General features: G+C 36.9%; 1 protein-coding gene across 4 annotated transcripts in view; it reads left to right on the top strand.

Moving 5' to 3' along the window:
• The window catches only part of SFMBT1 (Scm like with four mbt domains 1), a 182,305-nt gene that overhangs the window by 39,141 nt on the left and 122,655 nt on the right, over positions 1-20,509 (top strand). The window contains exon 2 of one of the 4 annotated variants that reach the window (XM_043985604.1): positions 16,908-16,984. The exons of the other annotated variants lie outside the window; for them this stretch is intronic. The gene's annotated coding sequence lies outside the window, so the exon portion shown is untranslated. The remainder of the gene's footprint in view (positions 1-16,907; positions 16,985-20,509) is intronic. 4 annotated transcript variants of the gene reach the window in all.

Here is a 20,509-nt window from a genome sequence, read left to right as displayed (position 1 = left end):
ATTTTACACATTTTATTATATAATTATTAAATATAATGAGACTACTTTTCAGACTAAGAGCATTTAATAGTGGAAATAACAAAAATTTCATTAAGGGGATCTTTCTTAGAAGTTAAGCCTGAAAAATCAAGATTTCACAAAAAAGACAGTTAAAAAATATACATGTATTTATAAATACATACATTTTTTATTGTAGAAACAGAGTATAGGGATTTCTCTAAGTAGAGAAATTTAAAGAGTAGTTAGTGTCCTCCAGAAACAAATACTGAATGAACCTACTCTTACTGAATACATATGGAAGAGTTCATAGTAGAATTTGCAGATTTTCAGGTAATCAATATCTTCTGGGTAAGAAATAGCAAACTAATGGTACACAAAAATCTTGTAAAGCTGTATGAGTGGGAAGAAAATAGGCCGTTTATCCTCAGTATGGGCTTCTGTAAGATACTGAATTTGGGGGGAGGGGGGAAACCTAAGTAGTGTTTATAGGATAATGGTTGTAAAGTTATTGTTATAACCCTAAAAAAGGAACTGTTAGTCATTGTAACTCCTTGAATTATTCTGTAATTACCTTGTATCTGCTGTGTGCATACCACTATGGGAGATCCTGAAGAAGAGATACAGGTGGTGTAGGGCAAAGACGTGGATTTAGATTCAGAGAATGGGGGTTTAAATCTTGGCTCTGCCCATTAGCACTTGTGTGCCTGTGGATAATTTAACTGAGCCTCATCTGTAAAATGATGAGGTTGGGCTAGAGCAAAGCTGCTTAAACTGTGGGCTCACGATCCCACATGGTCTTGCACACTAAAAGGTTATGTATGCCTGCTTTATATACCTATACACCCATAGCTGCGTAGAAATTTCTCCGGTGAAAAGGGGCTAGGGTAGACAAAGTTTAGGAAGCCCTGGACTAGAGGGCTGACCTCTAAGGTTTCTTCCAGCTTTAAATCTATGATACCAAGGTGAACAGAATTCTCGCTGGTGGGAACTGACAGAGCTGGAAGGTTTCCGCCGCATATTTTGGGAGTCAGGAGAGGCTCGAAATGTTGGGGGAGTTAGAACGATATTCATTCACCTTTTCAACTTTGAACCTCTTATGCTGCATTTTCTCCTGGTGACTTAATTCTTGTTCTTATTCTTTTATACATTACTAACCGATTTAATAGACTTGCTGAGTCTATAAAAGGGACTATTGCATTTATGCAGCATGACCCATACCTGGATAGGTATTCTCCTTACAACAGCCTGAACAAGTAATCGTGGATGTTTTCCATTACATTTTACATAAATCTTCCTGGAAACTTTTCCCCATTGCTTCTAGTTTTGCCTTTTGGGACCAAGCTGAACAAATAAAGCCTCTTCCAGGTGATAGCTGGCAAAGTACTTGAAAGCAGCATGCCCTCTTTCCTTTCTCTAGACTTAACATCCCAAATTCCTTTAGCTAAATTAAGATTATTTTTGCACTTCATAGTTCATATACTCATGTCTTAACATCCTCCCACCTGCAAAGAATATAATGTGTTTAATATGAAGGAATAAATAGCTAGGACTTGTTTACTATTCTTCACAGACCAAAAGAGGTTTGCTAAGTAGAGATAGAAGAGAAGATCCTCTAGAAATCAGTTGATTATCCAGAAAGAAACCAATATATGCTCACTAGTCAGATTCATTTGGTTAGAGAATTTAACTTTGAAATTTGTTAACATTTTGGGAAAGCTACAAATTGAGGTGAAGACAGGGAAAAAAGATACTGAATTATGTAGTCTCTTGTTTTATGGAGCTAAAAGCCTACTGAGAATGGGAATGAAAGGGATACACATATACAAATAACTGGTGCATAGGTAGAGTGTATTAGAGTAAATGAGAAAACCGGTATTGTCCAGGAAAGTTTGAGAAAGCATTGAAGACTTTCAGGGTCACTCAAAGAAGATTTCACATAGGGCAGGTAACATCTGAACTGAATTTTGAAAGGAGAGACATTTTTGACAGGATAATGAAGGAGCTCATTCAGGGTATGGGGGAAATAGCTTATATGGAAGTTGGAGCTAGCATGCCAACTCTTTCAGAGTGCATGAAGGATAAGTAATATGAAATAAGATATAAGGTTGCTCAGAGCCAAATTTTGGAGGGCTGTAAATACTAGCTTGAGGAATTTGTGTTTGATGGAAGCAGTGGGGACCTAACTATGTATTTATTTAGGGAAGCAATATGGTAAGACTTTTGCAATAGGACGATTATTTTAACAGCTTTACAAGGGATAGGTTTTAGAAGAGAGAATGGAAACAAGGGAACCTGTTAAACTGTTAGAGTTGTTCAGGTAAGAGTTATTTAAAACTTGAACTAGACCAGTGGCAATGTTGTGTGAACAGGGGAGAAAAGTGAGAAATGGTGGAATAGAATATAAAAACTTATAAACTCATTAGATGAGAAGTGTATGAGAGGAGAGAGAATAACAAAGATGACTTTTCAAGCCTGGGAGGGTGCTAGTGCCATTGACAGAGATAAGTTGGGAGGAGTTTATGTCTGCACAGTTGAGGCTCTAGCTTACTGAGTATTTTCCCTGCCTTCAGTCTCTCTTCCTCTCCAATCCCTACCCCCAAATCAGTTAATTAAGTAGCAGTTTTGTGCCAGGCACTGAGCTCTTCCTAGCTGCCAGTGATAGTGCTCTACCATAGCTCTTATCATGCCATTCCCCTTTTCAAGAAACTCTTGCCTCTAGGATCAAATACAAGCTCTCTTTTTAGCATTTAAAGCCTTTCATAATGTTGCTGCAAACTACATTTTCCTGGTTTATTAAACATTACTTTCCCTCATGTGTTCTGCGGTCCAACCACACTTGTCTTTTTGCAGTTCTTTACACTTGACATTCCATCTCTTTTCTCCATGCCTTTGCATACATACATGCATATACATGTCTGTCTATCTTTCTGTATTTCCTCAACACTGGAACGTACTCCATTCTTATTTCCCCTTTTTAGAATTCTCAGTGTCCTGCAGAACATATCTCAAGCCAACTTCCTACATAAGACTTTGTTTGACCCCTCCACTTGATAATGCTATTCCCATGAAATTACTTTATAAATTTGCATGTACTTTGTATATTCTTATTTGTGTTTATGTTATTCCCTCTGATAGAAGGTAAATTCCTTTTGGGAAAAGTTTGTCTGTGTGTCTGTCTCTCTTGTGTGCATCCATACATACAAATGGGATTTAAAATTGGTTCTGTTAAATTGTGGTAATTATTCATGTAGTCTTACAGCATGACTTTGCATGTGTTGCTTGTCGTCTAGTCTTTTTTGTAATAGGTGAAAATTATTCTTTGTAAAGTTTATTAGAGAACTCAGACATGAGATAACTGAGAAATGTCACCTTACTAAATGATTGATCTGCTTTTGTAACTAGTATTCTGAGAAGTGTGTCTTATGTTTGGCTGGATTGCTCAAAATTTAGCATGTTATTTTGTACATAGCTCAACAATTGGTTGCTTATTCTGTAGTATTATATGTGGTTTTAAAAGGTTTTTGAATTAATTAAAAATAGTTAAGCCGATGGCTATTACTACAGAGTGTCATTGTATTTGTACAGTAACATGCCAGATAAAAACTCATGAACCTCATGGTTGTTGCTTTGAGTTTAAATAAAAATTACTTTAAAGCATTAATGATTGGGAAATTTTGAATTCACTGAACCACTGATATCACCCTTTTCATTCCTATAGAAATAGTTTAACCATAAAAATGACACTTAGAACACTAGAGTAGTTACATTTTAAAATTTTCATTTATTAAAAACTTAACTGCTAAGTCCCCTTTGTAAAAAAGCAAATGATTGTATGTTAACTTAGCTCTTTGGTCAGTTTGCATTTTGGGATATTGGGTTTTCTTAAGGAAAGTCACATTTGTAGAGTAAAAGCCAGATAAAATGTAGGTAAGATTAGGAGGGTAGGTCTGTGCCTTGATGCCATTGTTTGAATGAACTTGTTTTTGAATAAACCTTGCAAGCATAGATTATGAAACTCTTTAAAAATTCCTTTGTGAGAGGCTGTTTCTTTATCCTCACAGCAAAAGTCTATAGTTATCAATTTTGTTGTAGTACTGTTGTGAATGAGTTAATAATTCTCCTGGCTGTTGGGTATCATTTGCAAATTTGGCATGTTTTGGAGATGAGAATTAAGTTGTTGATAGTTCTTGAAATTTTCTTAATTTTGTCTCTTCAAATATTTGTTTATTTATTTTTGCAGGGCTGTAAGGGTTAAGTGACTTGACCAGGGTCATACAGCTAGTAAGTGTCAAGTGTACGAGGCTGGATTTGAACTCAGGTCCTCCTGAATCCAGGGCCGGTGCTTTATTCACTGTGCCACCTAGCTTCCCCTTGTCTCTTTAAATATTAATCAGTCTGGTTTCTATATTAGAAAGTCTTATGTTCTCTGTATTTATTATATTTATCATTTCATATAGCATAGTAATATTCCAGTACATTCATACACGATACTTTTGTTAACTATCCCTCAGTTGGTAATATCTAGTTTATTTCCATTTTTCCTACTACAAAGAGTGCCACCATAAATATTTTGTTGTATATGTGAACTTTCTTCTTATCAATGAGGTGTATCCTAGAAGTAGAATCTCTGGGTCAATTTGCATAGATTTTTTTTTAAGTTTCATTATTAGCACAATTCTAATTTGCTTTCCAAAATGGTTGTATTGATTGATACATCTACTAACTATCTTCCTACATGGAAACCCTTCATGGAAAGCTATATAGAACAAAGTAAGCACAGAACCAAGGTAACAACATGCACCATGACTACAACAGTATAAATGGAAACAACAACAACAACAAAATGAAAGGTAAATGTTGCAAATTGCAGTGAACCAACGTGGTCCCAATTAATAGATATGAGAAGACATCTCTTCCTATTTGTTGCAGAGGTCCCTGAGTATGGAACATTGCTTATATGTTCAGATTTTTTCTGTTTTGATATGTTTTATTACATTTTTTCTTCCTCTTCTTTCCTTTTTTAAAAATATTCTTTGGGTCACTTACTGGGAGGCAGTAGAGGGAAGGATATTGAGAGAAATTTAGATTATATAGGAACAAAAGATATTCATAACAGTTTATTTTTTAAAAAAGAAAGTTCTGTTATATTTAGTGGTTGTCTTAATAATCACTTGAATTTTTTTTTAAAAAAGCTTTACTGCTAGGGGTAGATGATAGAAAGACCCTACAGCTTTAGATAAAAGAGGAACAAAGTTGCTTGTAGTCCCTTAGTTTCATTACTTCTAAATGTCATAGACTTTTTTTCGTGAAACATTTTTTTCATGAGACATTTTCTGAGACATTTTTCAAGAGACTTTCATAAGACATTATTTTCTGACTCACTATACTAAGAAAGCGAAGCACTGCTCTTAAATATAAGGACTTAATCTTGGTATAGTTCTGTTTTGGGTGGCTTAACATCATGTGTTAACTTAGAGATGAAGGATATATTTAACAATAATTGTACAATTTATAAGGTAGAGCAGATGTGGTATTGTGCCCAAGAGCCTTTTGAAGGAGATGAATTAGGCTTTTCAGGGAGAACTGTTGGTGGTAAGAGTTCTCATATGTGTCACCTGCTGTCAGCTGATGTGTTCTGTGGTGTTTTTGATAACTTTCTAAGAAAGAATCTGCCTTGCTTCCCAGAATTGGGGCTTCAGTGAGTTTTTGAAGAATCCAATAGTTAAAACTGTATCCTTATTATTTATGTTAAGAAATTGTCTCTTCTGCAAATAATTAATGCTAGTAATTATCAACTCGTTATATTTGAATAATTTGTGAAATTGACAAAGGATTTTAGTAAAATTAGGTAATTCTAAAAAGTCATTTTATGCAATATCAGGAATCTGATACTCTAAATTATTGTTAAAAGTAAGTTATTGGGGGCGGCTAGGTGGCGCAGTGGATAAAGCACCGGCCCTGGATTCAGGAATACCTGACTTCAAATCTGGCCTCAGACACTTAACACATACTAGCTGTGTGACCCTGGGCAAGTCACTTAACCCCAATTGCCTCACTAAAAAAAAAAAAGTAAGTTATTGGGCAGGTAGGTGGCACAATGGATAAAGAACCATCCCTGGATTCAGGAGGACCTGAGTTCAAATGTGGCCTCAGACACTTGACACTTACTAGCTGTGTGACCCTGGGCAAGTCACTTAACCCTCATTGCCCCCCCCCCCTCCCCAAAAGAGCATCAATAAAATATTTTTTAAAAAGTAAGTTCTGGGTTTTGGCTGCTGCTAGATGGTAGAATGGTTAGAATACAGAACCCAGAGTTAAGAAGTTATTCATTCGGTTCAGTTGTATCCAACTCTTTGTGGGATCCCCCCCCCCCCTTTTTGGACAAAGATACTGGAGCAGTTTGCCATTTCCTTCTCAAGCTCATTTTATAGATGAGGAAACTCAGGCAAATAGGGTTAAGTGACTTGCCTAGAGTCACACCGCTTACTAAATGTTTTAGGCTGAATTTGAGCTCCAGAACATGTCTTCTAACTCCAGTCTGGCATAATATCCTCTGCAACACCTAGCTGCCCCCTAGAGTCAGGTAAACTTAGCTTCAAAATTTCCTAAGGACACTGACCCTGGGTAAGTCCTTTTTATTTTCTGTGCTTCAGTTTTCTCATCTGCAAAATGGTGATAATAGTAGTATTTATCTCCCAGGGCTGTTGTGAGGATCAAATGAACTAGCCTACATGAAGGGCCATTTACATGCTATTATTATTATTTTATATTTTTCAGTGAGTAGTATTTTAAAAACAAGATTAAGTTCTAAAATAAACTGGAAAATGTATAAATAATAATATAGAAGTTTTTGATAAATGATAGTTAAGTCCATTGGCCTTTGTTTCAATCTTCATTTCCTTGACCTTTCTGTGATATTTGGCATTGACCACTTATTCCTCAATATATTCTTTCTTCCCCTAGTTTCTAATCCACAATCATGGTTCTTGTCCTGCCTCTTTGACTGGTTCTTCTTTCTGATGACTCCTCATTCTTTTTTCATCCCTTAAGCATGGGCACTACCCAGGGTTCTGGCCTTCCTTGTCTTCTTGCTACATTTTTTTCTGTGGGGGTTTCATCCATTCCTGTGACTCCATTTATCACCCTTATGCAAAGAAAGACTCACATGCATATATTTTTACTTCTACCTTTTCCTAGTCCTCTTTCTGTAACTATCTGCTGAATACCTCTACATGTACCTTTGATCACCTTTAACTCAACTTGTCAAAAATGAAAATGTTCATTTCCCTTTCAAATCTCTCTTTCCTTGACTTTCTGTTTCTGTTAATGACACTAATTTCCTCAGCCTTGAAATAATCTTTAAATTTTACCTTTTGTGTTTGTTTTTAGTTGCCCAGTATTGTGACTACCCCTCTTTCCTTTCACTGCTATCATCCTAGTTTTAGCTTTTATCAGCTTCTTGTCTGCATTTTTATACAGTCTTCCTAAATAGGGGTTTTTTTTGGGGGGGGGGGTCCTTCTTTCTGTTTATCCTCTTTCCATTCTGTCCTTCATATTGCTGCTGGCTATGACATAGGAAAAGAGTGATGGACTTGTAGCCAGAAGTGACCTGGGTTCAAATCCTGTACCTAACATTAATAGCTCATGATCATGGGTAAATGATATAACCACTCTTAGCCTCAGTTTCCTCACTTGTAAAACTGGGATAGTAGTAGTACCTATTGTGATAATCTATTGTGGTAATCAAATGAGATAATGTACATAAAGCCCTCTACAAACCTTAAAAGTGCCACATAAATGCCAGCTAGTACTATCATTGTACAAAAATATGTTTATGGAAAGTAATCTTATGTTGAGACAATTGATTCAGTAATGTAGCAGGATATAAAATAAATCCTCAAAATGAACAGCATTTCTGTATAGTAATATACAGAAAACAAGAGAAAGGGAAATGCTTTTTAAAATAGCTAGAAAGTAGAAAGAACACCGGTTCTGGAATTAGAGGAGCTGGGACCTTAGACAGGTAAGTTAATCTTCTTGGGCCTTGGTTCCCTCATCCGAAAAATCGGAGCTTTGGTTCAGACGGTCTCTGAGGTACTTTCAAGTCACGTATCTGTGATCTTCTTTTCCTGTGACCTTGGGAATAAAGGAGATATCAGTGAGCCAGTTACTGAGGCATGCTAAAGACATATAAATGTAATTACAGACCATTTCAAAGGAATAACTAATGTAACTAGCATATCTATACCCTTTCACCCAGAGATTTCACTGCTATGTATATATACTTCAGGGAGGTAAAGGAAAGACAAAAAGTTCAACATGCACTAAAATATATAAGTGCTTTTTAGTAGCACTTTTTTGTTGTTGTAGCAATGACTCGACAACATAGGAAATGCCCATTGATTGGGGAATAACCAAACCAGTTGTAGTACTTGAATGTGATGAAATGTCACTTCATCTTAAGAAAATGATGAATGTGAAGGCTACAAGGAGGGATGGAAAGATTTATATGAACTGTTGTAAAGTAAATTAGTAAGCAAAACTGGGAAGGCATTATACACAATGACTCTAGTAATGCACAAAATGAAAAACAACGTAGTACACTTCCTGACACATAGTAGGCATGTAATAAATGCTTGTTGATTGATTTTACTGAATTGCTTTTTTCCCCCACATCTTTTTCACTCTTTGTTATAAAAGGGCAGATGTCTGTGCAGGTGCTCTCAGATTTTTAGAGTTAGAAGGGATCTCAATGACCATCTATTTCAATCCAAGTGTGACAGGAATTCCCACTATAGCCTATTTAACACGTCTTCCAACCTCACCTTGAATGCCTCCAAGGAGGAGAAGCCAATCAGTCCTTGAGGTAACCCTTCCACTTTAGAACAGCTCTAAATGTTGACATCAAGCTTAAATATTTCATTTAATAATGAACACAATCCCACCTGGTCATAGTCTCCACATCGCAGTGATTCTGAACCCCTGTAGGTCGTCCAGACCCCATTCTCTATCATCCTGTGATCCCTATTCAAATGTGTTCCCTCAGATCTCAAACATTACCCTTCCACTCTGCCTTCCTTCTGGAATGCCTGCTCTAAAGGCAGCAGACTTGCTTTTATTTTAAATCTCCTTTTCTACTCCATCCATCTTCTGTCTCTCATTGAAACTTGACCCCCCCTGAAGACAGTACCTTCCTTGCCGCTCTTTCCAGCAGTGCCTGCTCTTTTACTTGTTCCTCTTGACTCATGTGTTGAGGTGGAGGAATCGGACTCCTCCTTTCACCCCATTGTCACTTCCAGATTCTCTCCTTCCTACAGTTGTTCAGTAACACATCTTCCTTTGAGGTTCAAACAATTCATATGTACTCAGTCAAGATCCTAGTAGCTATTGTCTGCCAGGACATATTACCCCCAGGACACTCCCCTTTCTTCCTCATTGATTTCAGTACTCAGCTTACAATCTTTTTCTCCTCCCCAACTGCTATCTTCATACTAGAAGACTTCAATATACATATTGATCCATACCTTAGTCTTCCAAGTTCCTCAGCCTACTCATTTTCCATGACCTACTCTTCTACCCTAATTGATACACAAAGGTGGTCATATCCTTGATCTTGCCATTACTCACAAATGTACCACCTCTGTGTTTATGAGCTCTGAAATTCACTTATCTGTTCAGAGTCTGTTGGTTTTCTACTTCTCCTTCTGCTTTCTAATACCAAACCCTGCTCTTTGTCCATACCATGACCTTGAATCCCTTAGCCCTTCAGTTCTTTCCCAGGTCATTACTGCTATACTAGCCATATTCTCTTCTTTTCCCCATATGGACCTCTTTATGAACTGGTTCAGCTCTACATTGTCCTCTTCTCTTAAATTCCTTGCCCTCTTATCAAATTGCCGATTATTGTGTCCAGCCAAACCTCAACATTAGCTCATTCCCACCATCTGCTGTCTTCACTCCTCCTCACATGCTGTTGAATGAAGGTGGAGAAAATCATGCAACTATTCTCCTGGATCCACTACAAATTTGTGTTACATAATCTAAACTGAGCCTTCACTGCTACTAGGCAATCCTTTTATACCTCTCTAATTAACTCACTATCCCACTCACTGTACTGGCTCTGCCAGACTGCTTTTGTTCCTCATCGAACCTTCTGTGGCTCTCTCTACCCCCTACTCTCTCAGCTGAGAACGTTGCTTCATTTTGTTGAAAAAATTTGAGACCAGTCCCATTTCTCTCCTAATCTCATCTCATCCTTATGCCATATGCCTTTTGCCACCATCTCTTCCTTCATTCTTGTCTCATATGATGAAGCGACCGACCCTTTTTGCCAAGACAAACACTTCTCCTTTTCCTAAAGGGCAGGTCTGACCCTGCCACCCTTCCACTTATTAAACGCCAGTGGCTCCATGTCACTTCCCTGATCAAATGCAAAATCCTCTGTTCAGTATTCAAAGTCCTTCATAAACTAGCCACCCCTCTCTTCCTTTCCAGTCGTCTTATGCCTTATACACCCCACTATGTACTCTTTGATCTAGTGACAATGACCTCCTTACTTGGTTCTTTCTTTCTTTTCTTTTTTTTTTTTTTTTTAGTGAGGCAATTGGGGTTAAGTGACTTGCCCAGGGTCACACAGCTAGTAAATGTTAAGTGTCTGAGGCCGGATTTGAACTCAGGTACTCCTGACTCCAGGGCTGGTGCTCTATCCACTGCACCATCTAGCTGCCCCCCTTACTTGGTTCTGATGACTCAAATGCTCTCCCTCCTCATCTCTGCCTCCTGACTTCCCTGGCTTCCTTCAAGTCCCAGCTAAAATCTTACCTTGTAAAGGAAACCTTTCCCTAGTCCCTCTTAATTCTAGTGCCTTCCCATTGTTAATTATTTTCTATTTATCCCGTATATAGGTTGTTTTTGCATAATCATTTATGTATTATTTCCCTCAATGGATTGTGAGTGCCTTGAAGGCAGGGCAAGGACTGTCTTTTGCTTCTTTTTGTATCCCTAGAGTTTAGCACAGTGCCTGGCATACAGCAGGCATTTAACACATGTATGTTTATGTACTATTTCAGTAAAAGTCCTTTTCACCTTCTGTTATATTATACTTACTTTTGCAGGGTTATTCTAGGCTATAAGTCCATATCCTTTACGGCTGCTCGTAGTCATTTTTCTTTGACCTGAAAGCTCTAGATTTTGGCTGTGACGTTCCTGGGAGTTTTTGTTTTTTGTGGGTTTTTTTGGCAAGAGGTAACCAGTGGATTCTTTCTATTCTTTCTTTGCCCTCTTGTTGAGAGATCCGGGCAGCTTTCTTCTTCTTCTTCTTCTTTTTTTTTTTTTGGCGGGGCAATGGGGGTTAAGTGACTTGCCCAGGGTCACACAGCTAGTAAGTGTTAAGTGTCTGAGGCCGGATTTGAACTCAGGTACGCCTGAATCCAGGGCTGGTGCTTTAACCACTGTGCCATCTAGCTGCCCCCTACAGGCAGCTTTCTTTAAGATTTCATGAAATAAGGTACTTAGACTTTTTTTGTTTTGTTTTGTTGTTATAATATTCAGATAGTCCATTGATTCTTCTTTTCTTTTTTCCTTCTTAATCTGTTTTCCAGGTCAGTTGTTTTTGTTATGAGATACCTTCAATTTTCTTCTATTTTTTCGGTCTTTTGACATTTTAATATTTTCCATTGTCTCATGGAGTCATTGACTTCTGTTTGGTTTGTCTAATTTTTAAGAGTTTCATGCTTGAGCAAAGATCTATAACTCTTGTGTCAAACTGTTAATTCTCTTTCCATTTCTTCTAGTTTTTTCCCCCCTAAAGTTCCCTCCTTTCATTCATTAAGATGTGTTAAAACTTTTAAAAACACTTGCTTCATATTCTAGTTGAGTTTGTACCCAAGCTATGATTCTGTTGAGTCATTCTCTTTTAGGTTTTTGTCTTGAACCCTCCTGCCACTACATTAGATCCGTATGGTAGCATTCTTGTTTGTTTGCTCATTCTTCCCGGCACTTCCTAACTTTGATGCTAAGGCTGGGCTCTGTTGTACTTCTGGAGGGAATGTATGGGCTGGTCCTGCTACTGCTTTATTGTGTTATTTCGGTATCTCAGGGATCGACTGGGTAACTACCAGCTTTCAGTACTCCCAGAATGGTCTTATCCTGGGCAGAGTCTGATTCCTGCCCCACTGGTCAGAGTTCTTCAAATTCCTGACCTGGGTTTGGGTCTGAATAACAGTAGAATGCTACTGGACTCAGCCCTGTCAGCCTGCTGGAAAGTTTTGTTGGCTCAGTTTTAAAATGGTAGATTTCCTTTTGGTCTGGGATTCCTGCCCTAGTTATTCCTCTGTAAACTGGCCTAGGTGCTAGAACTGATACCCCACTCTGCTTCTGGTGGTCTAAAAGTACAGCGGTATTACTTGTTTCTGAACTTCCTCCTTTTTTGGTATACCGTTGAGGGTCTCCCTATCTGAGAACACTACTCCTTAGTGCAGTTCCCCTTCTTGGGTGAAGCTGCCAAGTGGAACAGCGGAGAATACTGGATAGAGTCAAGAAGACACGAGTTCAGATATGATCTTACAGTTAGTTACTAGCTTTGTGAATGTGTTTGCCTCAGTTTTCTCAACTGTAAAAAAGGGATTATGATAGCACCTACCCTCTAAGGTAATTGTGAGGATCAGATGAGATAATAATTGTGAAGCATATAGCACAGTGCTTGGCACATAGTAAATGTTGGCTGTTATTATTGTTGTTATTCCCTAAATTTATTTTCCATATCTTTTTGTTCTAGCTAGCATTTCTAGCACTGTTAGAAGTGATAATGGGCCTCCTTGCTTTAGCCCAGTTCTTACTAGAAAGATCTTTAATTTTTTTTCCATTACATATAATGTTTACCCTTGGATAAGACTAATACCTCTTAATGTTTTAAGAAAAGGTCTATTTATTCCTAAAATTTCTAGAGGTTTTTTTTTTTTTTTTTGGTGAGGCTATTGGTTTTAAGTGACTTGCCCAGGGTCACATAGCTAGTAAGTGTTAAGTGTCTGAGGTCAGATTTGAACTCAGGTACTCCTGACTCCAGGGCCGGTGCTCTATCCACTGCGCCACCTAGCTGCCCCTAGAGGTTTTTTTTTAAAGAAATAGATATGTATAGGGATTTTGTCAAAAGCCTTTTTTTGTACCCACTGATATAATCGTATTTTTAATTATTTATATAATAAGCATAGTTAATTACATTAATAGTCTTCCTCATGTTGAATTAACACTGTATTCCTGCAAACAGATAAAATTACTCTTTCTCTGTTTTATGCATTGCAATTGTGTAGCATTTATGTCATTAAATTCAATGTCTTAGAGTTCATTGGATGAGCCAGATGAAATATTTCTTACCAGTTGTAAAATCTATTCATCACAATCTCTTGGACATTTTTGCAGTAAGGATGAGAGTAAAGGTGTATTTTTATGACAACTAAACTATACATTTTGAAAATCTGAAAGAAAATTAGTGTAATAGTGGAAACTTACATACAAAGATAAAATTTTATTTTACTCTCTAAGGCTTTATAGATATTTGATGAATTGTACCAATACCTCAAGGGGAAATGGCTAATGTAGATAAAGAAATTACCTTAAAGACATAAATATAGGAACCTTTCTTTTTTATTTACAGCAAAAAAGTATGAAGTGTATAAGCATATGTATCATTTGATGCATTGATCCTAATAGGTGGAACCACATGTTTTATTTCTTTCATTATTTGAAAAGTCTTTAGAATGCTAAGGAATCTTGATGGCAAAAAATAGGGGAAAAGTCATGAAGTAGAAATACCTAAATTGTTTCAAGTATTTTTAAAAATTGCATCATTTGTCACACCTGTCTTTCTAGTGTTAATTCCCAACTATTTTATGCATTTTGTTTGAATGGGATTTTTCTTTCCATTGGTTCTTTCTGAGTTTTGTTGTAGTGTAGCAACAACAACAATGAATTTTATTTCTTGAATAATTTCCTTTATACTCTTTAAAAATATGTATTTTCAAATAGCAAGGGGGTTTCTGTAAGTAGAATTAGCTTGCTTAGGAGCCCTAGTCCCTCCTGGTTCTGATCTCAGATGCTGTCATACCTTCTGCCACTGCATTCATTGCCTCTTAATCTGTCTTGTCCCTTGGGTCATCTAGCTGTATTTATCATCTATGTCCGATTATAGTTCATACTCCAAAGGTTTCTTAGCAGATGTAAATGGCTGGAGGGAATAGGCCAGTTGGTTCTATCTCCACGTCTATGCTTCTTTTTCTTCTTCACCTCCAAAAGTCCTTGTGTCCCTCTTATAGATCTTGTCATTTTTTTAAAGATCTTGTCATTTCTAGTATCTGCTTCCTGCATTGGATGGAAACTAGTAAGTGAAGTAAAAAATAGCATTTTAGGAGTGCTGGTAGGGCCATATCTCCCTGCAGTGAAAAATTAACATTTTCCACTAATTATGTGGGATACGCTTTTAAATATCTGTGAACAGACACCATTAGCATTATTATTTAGTAGTTAACATAGTCACAGCTACAGAGTATAGTACACATGTAATTAATCAATACAAGGCATCCTTGTTAGAATTGCATGCACCAGTAGTATTGCACATCAGTCAGTCAGTCAGTCAGTCAATCAGGAAACAAAAATTAATAAGTGCCTACTTGTGTGGCAGGGCAGCCAAACATTAATTAAACACCTACTATATGTCAAGTACTGTGTTAGGTGCTTAGTATACAGGGACAAAAATGAAATAGTTCTTAATTTGTTTTTTTACTTGAGACAGCATGTATATAAATAAGGATATACTAAATACTTATAACCAGGGGGAAGGATCAAGAAAGTCTTCATGTAGAAGGTGGTACCTGAGCAGAGGTTTGAAGGGAACTAGAAACTAAGTGGTAGAGATTATATTGGTGGTAGCCCCAAATTGGACATTAAGGGAATGTCCTGTTGGGGAATGTCTAAATATATGGAATAATATTTAGTATAGTAAGAGATGATGAAATTGACAATTTCAGAGGCAACTAGGATGATCAGTATGGACTGATGCAGAAGAGCTGAATCAGGACAACAGTAACTGGTGACAGTATAGAGAAAAATAACTCAAAAAGACTTTAGAACCTTGATCAGTTCAAGAGTCAAAAAGAATGGAGATGAAGCATGTCACTTTCTCTTTCTCTCTCTTTTTTTTTTAAAGTGAGGCAACTGGGGTTAAGTGACTTGCCCAGGGTCACACAGCTAGTAAGTGTTAAGTGTCTGAGGCCGGATTTGAACTCAGGTACTCCTGACTCCAGGGCCAGTGCTCTATCCACTGTTCCACCTAGCTCCCCATGTCACTTATTCTTGACAAAGAGGTGATAAACTTTAAAATACAAAAAGGGACATACATTTTTGGACATGACTAATATGGGAATTTATTTGACTGAACTTATGCAGAAATATATTGAAGGATTTTAAAAATTAATTTTCTCAGTGGGGAGTGGGTAATGTGAGAGTCAGATTAATTTTTTTAAAAAAGTTGTTACTTGAAAAAGAAAAATAATACATTATCTTAAAAAAAAAAGTGGTGGATATGGAATCACAATATTCCAGGCTTGTGCTCATCTTTCTTGAGAAGGGTGGTTAGGTGTTAAGATTTTTTTTATCTCTGCCAAAGCTAGTATCTCCTTGGGCACCTCAAATTTTCTGCCTTAATAAGAGTGAATTTGGCAGGGAATATATATTCTGAGGAATACTTCTCCCCTAGCTTAGTAACTGCAAGTTTTCTGGTTCCTAGTTCCTAACCAGTATGCCTGTGCATACTGGGTTAAGAGATCTGTCACAAACAGAATATTGCTCATAGTCTTCCTATGCTTTCTGGTGTTTATATTCTCCAAGCATATATTTTTAGTTGGTTACACTTGGCTTTAGATACAGTTATGATTATAACAGAATCTGTTGCTATCTTGGGCAATTAGAATTTTTTTATTAGTCAGTCAAGTAGCATTTATTAGTGCCTACTATGTGCCAGGCACTGTGCCAAGTGCTAGGGTGTTAGCTCACAGATTTATATTCTTTTTGGTCCAGGTCTAAAATAATCATATTGATGTAGTGCTTGTCATTCAGGTGACAGAGGCTTGCATTGGCTTTAGAAATATACATTGCAGATATCTTCCACGAAGTGACTAGAATATTATCAAGGAATGGTTGTTGAATGTCTCAGGTTCTTTGGATTCTGGGTCAACCACTGACCCAAACATGACTATTTGCTGACTCTGGTTTAGTGGACATTAGCATTTGTCAAACTAATTTTCCATTTGTCCTTCAAGGCATTCAGAATTCTTAAGTTCATCTAGATCACAGTTGAACAGAAGGTAGTTGTGTTTCTCTGTTTCACCCACCTGGTCATGGTCTAGCATCAGGATATGATTTGGCATAAGACCTTTGATTTTTTTATCTTTCTTGGTTGAGAGATTCTGCCTCTTCCATTTCTCAGCAGAATTTCCATGAGCGCCTGCCCTGAGTCTGGATAAGAAGTTTACAATCTTTAAAGCTCTGTATACATTTGGGCTATTATTAATTTCTCTTCTGCTAAAGAAAAGATTGTGTCTTCTGATATTCAAACTTTTTTTAGACCCTTTCCTTTGGTGCACACAGACATCTCCACGCAGAGTGAACTTGATGACTTCTATGACCTATTGAGTAGACTATATATACCTATATGTGCACATGTTCTCTTCAAAAAGTATATAAACTCCTTTAGATCAGGGACTGTTTCTTTTTTATCTTCATATTCTCAGTGCCTAGAACGTAGTACCTGCTCATACTAAGTGCTTACTAAATACATGTTGACAAATTTCTTGCCATACTTTAATGATTCATGTATGAGAAGATATTGTGAAACTGGTTATTTTTTTCTCTTGTAGATTTATTTTTCTGACTTCTGCTGCCTGCAGCAGATCATCATATGCACTCTCCTTCCATACCTTTCAAGCATGGCTAGGTAAGTAGATAGACTCCCATTGTCCTGAAGATCACGGATCACTTCTGACAGTCTGATAGTGTCCATTTTCCTAGCCTCCATTGCTCCTTTCTCTGCTAGTCTCTAGAGCAGCCCATTCACACAAAACACAGTTGTAAGGTTTCTTTCCTTCATGATCTCTGCTGTTGATAAATTGGACATGGTCTTTCTTACATGGTCACTGCTCTGCCAAATTGCTTTTCTAATTTTTGCAAGCATTCCAGCCTGTGACTTCAGGGTCCTGGGATTTCAGATTGAGTATGAAATACTGTGTAAGTACTTCTGTGGTATGTCCTATCAAGAATTAATGTGGTTCTCTTCCAGAACATTAGGTATTTCTTCCTTGAGAAGTTTCTAAGCTTGGGGTCCTAAGGTCTATGCACTGGAAAAAATACTGGCCACTTGCCTCTAGCTGTTGATGTCATTATGAAGGATTTTTAGATTTAGATTAGATTTTAAAATCTAATCAAGGTAGTAGGGTAGTAGTAGAGTAGTATCTTTTTTGATTTTGTCAGTTGTATGGAAGATGGATTTAGAGAGAAAGACTGGGAGTAGTCAGACCAACTAGAAGGCTGTTGTAATACTCCAGGTGAGAAGTGAGGAAGGCCTAACTTGCATGGTGACTCTGAGTGGATAGTGGAGCTAGAATTAATAAGATGTAGCAATTGATTAGCTATGGCAGGGTGACATGATTTAAGCAGTGTTTAGTTATTTTTTTCTCTACATTCTCATTATAAAGAATATATGTTAAAGTCATATTAAATGACTTAGGTGTAAACAAACAATTTTGGCATTCTTATTTTTTAATTTAAATTTTGAGTTTCATGTTCTCTTACTCTTTCCCTTCCTTCTTCCCTCCTGAGAAGGCAGGACATTGAATATAGGTCATATATGTGCAGTCATGAAAAACATTTCTATTGCAAAAGAAACACAGTCCAAAAACCCCCCAAGAATAAGAAAATGAAAAAAAAAAGTATGCTTCAGTCTGCATTCAGACACCATCAGTTCTTTTTCTGGAGGTGGATAGAATTTTCCAGTATAAGTTCTTTGGAATTTTGACACTTTTAAAAAAACTTGTTTAGAAGGTTGGATTGGGAGAGCTCAGCAAAAATGCTCACTTTGCTTCACCATTTTGGCTCGGCTCTGCATTTTAAAGGAAACTAAGCCACAAAGAACTTAAGTGACCTACCTAAGGTCACAAGGATAGAAATAACATATCCAGTATTGGAATCCAAGTCCTTTGATGCCAATTCTAGCATATTTTCTTCTCCCCCTCCCCCCACAAGACAATGAGGGTTGAATGACTTGCCCAGGGTCACACAGATAGTAAATGTCAAGTTGCTGAGGCCAGATTTGAACTCAGGTCCTCCTGAATCCAGGGCTGGTGCTTTATCCACTGCACCACCTAACTGCCCCCCAGCATATTTCCAGATGTACCACTATAGCTGTATCTATTAGCCTAAGTAAACTCAGAGCCTTCTTGCAGGGAATTGCTATTCTATGCCAATTTTTGCGGGGGGGGGGGGTAGACTGAAGGTAGACTTTTGGATATATTTAGGCTTTATTCTTCACATAAATTTATGAAATTCAAATAAAAAATGTAATTGATATATAATAATTGTACCATCTTTTGAAGGAATCCTAAATTGACCACTTTTACAAAGACCAATCTGTTTAATGTAAAAATCCTCTAGTGATATTATAAGACTGAATCATGAAGCACCATAATCTCAGAAGAATTAGGATTATAAGTAACCCAGAGGCAATGGAAAGGTGAACAATGGGTATAAATAAATAGGTTACATTCTCTAATGTAACCTTCTCTAAGGTTGAGACAGATTTCAGTTTTGAATACTATCTAAAAATAGAATGGCAGCTAGATGGCACAGTGGATAGTGTTGGGCCTGGAGTCAGGAAAACCTGAGTTCAAATCCAGCCCCAGACACTTGCTAGCTCTAACCCTGTTTCCCTCAGTTTCCTCATCCATAAAATGAGCTAGAGAAGGAAATGGCAAACCACTCCAGTATCTTTGCTAAGAAAACACCAAGTGGAATCATGAAGAATCAGATACTAATGAAACAACTGAACAACAACAAAAAATAGCAATGCCTTAGGAGGTGAATGATAAGTTTTTCATCATTTTATGTCTTTAAAAAATATCATCTCAAATTTATTTAGTACTTTACTGTCTATATGCTTTCCTTCAGTAATCCTCTGAAGCAAATAGTACAGATATTATTACTCCCGTTTTGCAGATAAAGAAATTGAGGTTCAGAGATGATATTACTTTCCCAAGTTTGTTAAACTAGTAAATGTGTTGGCTCTAGGATTTAAATCTAGGTCAGATTAAGTCTGGAAAGGCTTGGATTAAGTTTTAGAGATCATTAAGTCCAGTGGTTCTTAAACTTTTTGTCTCAAGGCTATTAAAAATTAGTATGCCTCACCTTTTTTATTTATGAGAATTATACTTATCATTATTTACCATATTAGAAATCTAAACATTTTAATATTATTAGTTATTGAAATAGTTTTGTTCTTTGTGGATCCCCTGAAAGGCTCTTTGGGGTCCCTAGAACACACTTTAAGAACTGCTAATCTAGACCAGCTCCTTCCCACTCATTTTATAGACAAAGAAACAGAATTCAGAGGAAAAATATCTAGCACAAATTCACATGGGACTTCAGGTGAGGTCTCTTGACTCCCAGTCCAGTGCTATGTACACAGCACAGTGTTGTAGATCTCTGAGTAAATTCCTTGTAGATCTCTGAGTAAATTCCGTGTTAATAATCATTGACAGCATTATCATAAACTTGATAATCTCAAAAACAGGAATATTTCCTTTTACAAAGAATAACAGAAAAAGAATATTATATAAAACAGTGTGAATCTCTGTTACAGGTTTAACAGGTTTGAAAAAAATCACCATAGTTCCATTACCACCCTGCTTTTTTTCTTTCCCTTTCTAAACTTCCTTTTACTCTTTTCTGTATATTTTAAAATGCTTCATTGATGTAACATTCTTTATTTTTAGTATCATCACAAGTCCTCTACTTTCTTTCCCCCAATCTCCTGCAAAAATCCCTCCTTTGCAAACAAAATGAATCCCACATTGGTTTTTGTTTCATTCTACCTCCTCCCCACCAAGTAGAGTTGGGGTTGGGGTTACTAGGCCTCTGGAGTCTTGTTCATAGTTGTTTTAAACCTTTCATGGTTATTTTCCTTTATAGCATTGTAGTAATAGTTTAAATTATTCTACTGGTTCTGCTCATTTCACTCTGCATCAGTTCTTCCTAGTGTTTTCTGAATGTTTCTCTTACCATTACTTATGAAGTAATAATATTCCATTAAATTCATAGATCTTATTTTGTTCATTCCCCAATTGAGGAGCACTCTATTAATTTCCTTCCAGTTGTTACAACAAAAGTGCTATTATGAATATTTACATACATTCGGGTCTTTTTCTTCACTTTTGATCTCTGTAGAGTATATGCCTCATAGCAGTACTAC

The sequence above is a fragment of the Dromiciops gliroides genome, chromosome 1, assembly GCF_019393635.1.
Source record: "Dromiciops gliroides isolate mDroGli1 chromosome 1, mDroGli1.pri, whole genome shotgun sequence".
Taxonomy (NCBI): Eukaryota; Metazoa; Chordata; class Mammalia; order Microbiotheria; family Microbiotheriidae; genus Dromiciops; species Dromiciops gliroides.
The sequence above is the reverse complement of the archived record's forward strand: the minus strand, read 5'-3'. Positions and strand labels throughout refer to the sequence as shown.